The following is a 7,234-nucleotide window of genomic DNA, read 5'->3' as shown; positions in this document are numbered from 1 at the left end:
AAGTTTTTAAGCAAAATTTCCCCGGGGTGGGCCACTCTTCCCCTAGCTATCGCAGTGCCATTGACCGTGATCGTCCGGCAAGGCCCTGACGCTCGGGGATGAGGAGGGAACTCTCCCCGCCTCAGGCCTTCACGGCTGCGGCGGACCCTCAGGCCCCTCCCCAAACAGCCATAAATCCCCGCCTCAAGCCTTTACGGCTGCGGCGGACGCTCAGGCCCCTCCTCCGACAGTCATAAATCCCCGCCTCAGGCCTTCACGGCTGCGGCTGACTCTCAGGCACCCCCTCCAACAGCCATAAACGAGGTGACTCCTTTGTGGATGAGAACGCTCCCTTTTCCCCCCCTCCTCCTTCTGCTCCGTCCGCCGAAAATGCCTAGCGCTAGGTACCTCGAGACTCCGGCACTCTGCCTTCTTAGGGAAGTCTGGGTGACGACCCACACTTCCCAAGAAATTCCGACTCGTATACGAGTTTCCGCAGACCACCAAGGATCATCGGGGACGCCCTTTGTCTCCTTGTGGTCTGCTTCCAGTCCGAGGATCTCCGTTCGTCTTCCCCTGTTTGTCTCCTTCTCTGTCCTTTAGCCATGGGAGCCTCCTCATCCCTCCCTGAAAGTTCACCTCTTGAATGCCTGCTTAAGCATCTGGCTACCCTCTCCCTGATGCCTGATATAAAACCAAAACTTCTCCGTAAATATTGCTCCCAAGATTGGCCGACATACCCCCTAGACAATAAAAACCAATGGCCCGCAGGGGGAACTCTTGATCCTAACATCACTCGCGATCTTTTTAACTGCTGCCAGGGCCTGGAAAAATGGAAGGAGATTCCCTATATCAAAGCTTTCCGCCTCCTCCTCTCCCCGCCCCCTCCCAAGTTCTCATAGCCTGCAAGCCGCCGCCCCCGCAGAAGCCTCCTGTTCACTCCCTTCCCCTTCTTCTCCTACAACAGCCCTTCTCCCTTCCTCCCCAACCATCTCCTCCCCCATCTCACCTCCTCCACCTTCATTCCCTGCAGGTTAAGCCTGAGCCTTTCATCCCCCCTTTAACTAGGTCCCAGGGGCCTCCTCCGTCTTTGCCCTCATCACCTGTTTCTCCCCTGTTAGGGACCGCCTTTGTCTTCTCACATGTTTGTAGAGAGAATGGGAGAGCACCTCCCCCCATGTCTGAACGCAGCATGGGAAAGCACAAGCTAGAGAACAACCGGTGCAGTCCTTAGAAGTTATCTGTCCACAAAAACATATCTTGCCAAGACTCCTCACTCTGAAAATAGGGAGACCTTGAAGATGTGTAGAAACACAGCCCCTGCTCCTAGCTATGCCCTTCCCCGACTTGCCAACGTGGCAGGAATAGAAAACAACGCATTCCATAAGCAATTAACTGGAGCCCTGCTGTAGCTCAGTAGAGCATGGGACTCAACCTCAGAGTCATGAGTTCAAGCCCAACTAAAGCAGCAGAGGCAAGCAGCTGGGCTGCTAGCTGGCGACATGTGGGTCCGATTCTATCTTTATTTTCTTTGCCCCCCTTCTGCACTTCAGGACCTGCTCGACTAGGCATGGCTAGACCGCATCACTCTCCCACAGACTGAGCCAGAACCCTTCAGTCCCCCTCAGACTCAGTCCCGAGAGCCTCCCAAAATTATCGCCCCCCTCCGGGAGGTAGCAGGATCCGAAAGCATCGTGCGCGTTCATGTCCCTTTCTCCTTAAGAGATTTAGCCCAACTAGAGAAACGCCTAAGTTCCTTTTCCACTGATCCCATGACATACATTAGGGAGTTTCAATACACCCTCCAGTCTTACAGCCTCACACATCATGACATTTTCATGCTCCTGGACAATACTCTCCTCCCTGAAGAGCGTAGACGAGTTTAGGACTTTGCCCAAATGCAGGCTACTGAAACCCACAGGACTGACCCCACCTATCCCCCTGGCCCCACTGCTGTCCCCGAACAAGACCCACACTGAAATTATAACACTGCCATGAGTCTCCGCTCTCGAGATATTTTTGCCTCCTGCTTAATAGCAGGTCTGAAAAAGGGCAGCTTGTAAAGTAGTCAATTTTCAAAAGCTCCAAGACATAATTCAAAAGAGAGATGAAATCCCCTCCGAGTTCTTAGACAGACTCACTCAAGCCCTATTACAGTATACCAGCCTGGACCCAGAAACACCTGAAGGAAGACATGTCCTTATGACATACTTCCTAGCTCAAGGCTACCCCGACATTAAAGCTAAACTCAAAAAGTTAGAACAGGGCCCCGCTACCCCACAGACTGAGATCCTAACAGTGGCCTTTAAAGTCTTCCATAAGCGGGAGGAGGAGAAAGAATGCCGTAAACAAAAGGCTGATCAGGCCAATTTCCAGATGTTGGCCCAGCTGATAAAACCACAACCTGGGCGCCCCTCTACAAACAAGCCCCCCCAAGAGCTTGTTTCAAGTGCAGAAAAGAGGGACATTGGTCAAGGGCATGCCCCTCCCCCAGATCTCCTACCACTCCATTCCCCAGATGCCACAAAAAGGGCCACTGGGGGTCTGATTGCCCAACCACCCGAAGGGGAGGCTGGACGAATCACCCCCATCCTAAGCCCGCCGTAGTGGGGCTGGCAGAAGAAGATTGATGGGGCCCGGGGGCTTCTCGCCCGACCATTTCCATCACCAAACAGGAGCCCAGGGTTACTTTAACAGTAGACGGTCACCCCATCTCCTTCCTCCTAGATATAGGAGCCACCTTCTCAGTCTTGTGAGAATACCAGGGCCCTACCACGCCAGCCATTACTCCTATAGTCAGAGTAGGAGGTAAACACATTTTCCCATTAAACCCCCCACCCACCCTTTTATGCACAATCCAAGACAATCCCATACCTTTCTCCCACTCCTTCCTGGTTATGCCCCAGTGTCCCATCCCTTTACTAGGACGAGACATCCTTTCCCTCCTCCACGTTTCCATAACTATATCCACTCTCACAGCCCCCAGTACTCCCTTTCTGATGGCCCTCATAGCCGACGACCCCCCTCTACCCAATGAAAGCTCTGGTTCTGCCCTCATACACCCTGTAAATCCCAAAGTTTGGGACATTACAAGCCCCTCCGTGGCCCTATGTCCCCCTGCCTCTATCAAATTATGTGACCCCTCTCAGTATATCTGTCAGGCCCAATACCCCCTAACCACTTCAGCCCTCATAGGCCTCCAACCCGTCATTCAAGCAGACCCACTCACTCCCCATTTAATACCCCCATATTAGCTGTTAAAAAAACCAACGGATCTTTCCGCCTTGTCCAAGACCTTCGCCTCATCAACATAGCCATTGTCCCTATCCATTCCTCAGTTCCAAATCCATACAGCCTCAGCATCCCACTTCTCAGTCCTAGATCTCAAAGACCCATTTTTCTATCCCTCTAGACCCCTGCTCCCAAGATTTTTTCATCTTCACCTGGACGGACCCATACACAAGACATTCTAAACAACTCACTTGGTCAGTTTTGCCACAAAGCTTCCGAGATAGTCCCCATATTTTTAGACAGGTCCTAGCTCAGGACCTCAAACAGTTTCATCATGATCACTCCAAGTCCACCTTATAATACATAGACAATCTTCTACTCTGCAGTCTCTCGTGGGAACAGTCTCAACTTGACACTGCCTCCCTACTTAACCTTCTAGCTTCCAGAAGTTACCGAGTATTCCCCATCAAAGCTCAAATCTCTTCCCCTCCTATCACTTACCTCAGATTCCTTCTATCTCAACAAAGAAAGTCCATTACCTTAGACAGAAAATGGCTCCTCTCTGACCTGCCCATTCCCAAAACCAAGACAAAAATCCTTTCCTTTCTAGGCCCTTTCTAAGCCTAGCTAGATATTTTAGAACATAGATCCCTAACTTCTCCCTGCACCCTGTTGGCAAGACCCCTATACAACCTCAGCAAGAGCCCCCCTAAAAAACCATTATCCTCCTCACCCTGACACTCCTTCATTAAACTCCGTCAAGCCCTTGTAGAAGCCCCAGCTCTCCATCTTCCTGATTTGTCGAAGCCCTTCTCATTATACATTCATGAGAGGTCCAGTCAAGCTTTAAGAGTCCTAGGCCAATATTATGGCTCATCCTTTGCCCCAGTAGCTTATATCTCCAAGCAATTAGACCCCACAGTTCAGGGATGGGCCCCCTGCCTACGAGCATTAGCCGCTAGACAGCTCTTGCAGAAAGAAGCTCATAAACTGACATTCAGGGCGCCCCTTACCATTCTGTCCCCACATCACCTAAAAGATCTCTTAACCTACAAGTTTACATACTCTCCCTCCCTCCAGACTCCTGACCTTACTGTCCTCTTTCCTCCAAAATCCCGTTCACCCCCTTTGCCATCCATACCCGAATCATGACTTTTTCCTCCTTTACTGCTCTCTTGCTTTTTCCCTCATTCCTATTGTCTTCCCCACCACCCCAGCCTCCTTTGTATGGTGATTCAAAGTCAGACAGACTTACACACAGCATCAAACAAAAGTTACTGCCCTCATTGCCACACCAGACTGCCCTCTGAAAAGCTGCTCTGAGCCTTTATACCTCCACTTTCCTCCCTCCACTGAAGTGTTCACTAGCAGCTACCCTTATTCTCCCTACCTCTGCTTCCTCTGACCAAAAACAAGCCTATTGCAGGCGATGGCCAGATACCTACAGGAGATGTCCCTACTAGTCTTGCACCATTCACTACATAGGTAACTTCCAGTACCCACAGTATTACTCCTCCAACCGTTTCATGAAATATCCCAACGGCTCATTCTCCTTATCAATCCCAGATCCCTGGGACTCTCGATGGGCTGCCAGAGTCACAGCCTCAGTTTACTACGGGGGGTCCTCGACCCCCCACAGTACCCTTCATATCTCTCGAAAGTATGTTCCCTCTCATTCCCAGATCTCTCAAGTTGCATCAGATAGCAGACATTCCGAAAAAGTCATTATCGAAACTCTTGATAGTGCCTCTTCATCTTCTTATCCCCACCCCTCTTCCCATTTCTCCTACTCTTCGTTACAGCTCATTCAGGACACCACCATCTTTCTCAACCACACCCTTAACACAGCCAATTGTTTCTTGTGCGCATCACTACAGCGCCCACTGCTGGCCGCCGTGCCCCTTAATATTTCCAACTACTCCTTCCATGCAGAAAGACAACCCCTCTGCCCCCTGGCAGACATACCCCTATGTGAACCAGAATACGCAGATAATCTCACCATCCACCACTTTGTAGGCCCAACTCCACCCCCTTCCAGCGTACTTCACTGCCTCTCTATCTACACCCCTACCTCCGGCTCTAAGACTTTTATGCAACCGGGACACTTCTTTTAGTGTAATGGCAGCCTTTTCAACTCAGTGCCTCTCAACTCCGATACACCCTGCATTCTCGTCACCCCAATCCCACAGTTAACACTTTACAGCATGGCAGAATTCCTTGAGCTCCAACCTCCCTTGCCCTCGCGCACAAAAAGAGCTGCTTTCCTTCCCATCATGGTCAGTAGCTCTTTGATCACCTCAGCCATTGGGGCAGGGTTTTCCGGAGAAGCCTTGGGTCACTCTCTATAGGCAGTTAGAGATCTCAACGCCAAACTTGAGGGAGCCCTGACATCCACTGCCGATTCTCTAACCTCTCTCCAAAGACAGGTCACTTCGCTAGCTAATGTCACCCTTCAAAACCGGCGGGCCCTAGATCTGCTTACAGCCGAGAAGTGCGACACCTGCGTCTTCCTCTGAGAAGAGTGCTGCTATTACATCAACGAATCTGGCATTGTAGAAACTGACATTACCAAACTCACCGACCTTGCCTCCAGTCTCCACTCTGCTTCCAATTCCAACCCATTCTCGTCAATACTAGCAAACCCCCTCCTCACCTGGCTCTGGCCCATTGCAGGCCCCATAATAATCATTCTTCTCGCCTGTCTCTTCTTACCCTGTATAATAAAGTTCATCAAATCCCAAGTCAGAAAAATCTCTAATCAAGCTTTCAACCAGCTTTTACTCAGGAACTACCAGCTTCTGGCCACAGAAGATCCCTCACCCTCACGTGACCTCCTCACCACACGCTGATATGGACCCCTCTCTCCACTGGAAACTGTTCCTGGAAACAATAGCCGCAGACGCCTGGCTCCTGACACCCATATCCTCTTGGCCAACCTATGGTTACAGGGAACCTTCATTGATTTCCAACCTGAAGAAGTCCACACCTACTCGTCCTTACTGTGGGGAGTCCTATCAACCCTTTCCTCCCAATCCTCAAGCCCTCACTCCCTTCTCCGCCCCTGTTCAGCAGGAAGCAGCCAGAGAGAAAGCAACATCCACAAACCCATAGAGGAGAAAGGGGGGAATGAAGGGTCCCCACCAGTAAGATGGCAAACTTCCGGCTTCTCTTCGGGGTCCTCAGTTCCCGCCGGCACCACCTGAAGCCCAATCACCTCTCGCCCCCCTCCCAATCCCAGCACCTAGCCAACAGCCACCAGCCCCGTAGAAGTGACACCTCAATCAATTCATGCCCCCTCCTATATAACCCAGCACCTTTCCCTAATAAAGCGGAACTCTCCGGTGAATTGCTGCTATGTGTCGCTCCTTTCCTTTCACACAGGACCTCAGCTCAGCTGCTGAAGGGCCCCCTGGGGGCTTATCAATAAAAACACATAAAGAAGCAACTATAGCAAGGGAGCATTTTGACTCTAAATATCGAGAGTTTGTGAGGACTATGCGCTTGCTTGGTCTGGGAAAGGCCACTCTTTGCTGATCTAAACCAGCTCTCTGAAGAGCTTGAGGCAGTGAAGTCCCACTGCAGTGAAAGCAGTGGTGAAAGTCCTGTATTCACCCTACAAAGAAGACCCTCTTGCCTGTCAGCAGTGGTGCCGCCATTCCCTAGCAAGGGTCTCTAGCAACAGGGAACTTTTACTTTTGCTCTGGCAGCGGGATGTCAGCTGTCCATTGGCTAAACCCCCAAATAACTCTTAAAAGGTACATTTCAACTAAATTTGGACTTTATTCCTTTCATCTGCCATTTCCTGGAACAATAATGTGATTAATCTATCACTGATTGGGAGTGTATTGTTTCTTTATTGGCTTATTAAGAGACATCATACTGAATGCTATTGGCTTGTGAACTTCCCACAGTGAACCTGGGTTCAGTAAATTGCTGGCAAAGACAAACTCAGTCTCTGAGCATAATGGGTCCCCCAAACAAAAAAAAATAACCAAGGAATTATGTCCTCAGTATTTTTCTTATA

The sequence above is a fragment of the Manis javanica genome, chromosome X (assembly GCF_040802235.1).
Source record: "Manis javanica isolate MJ-LG chromosome X, MJ_LKY, whole genome shotgun sequence".
NCBI lineage: Eukaryota > Metazoa > Chordata > Mammalia > Pholidota > Manidae > Manis > Manis javanica.
Note: the sequence above shows the minus strand (reverse complement) of the source record.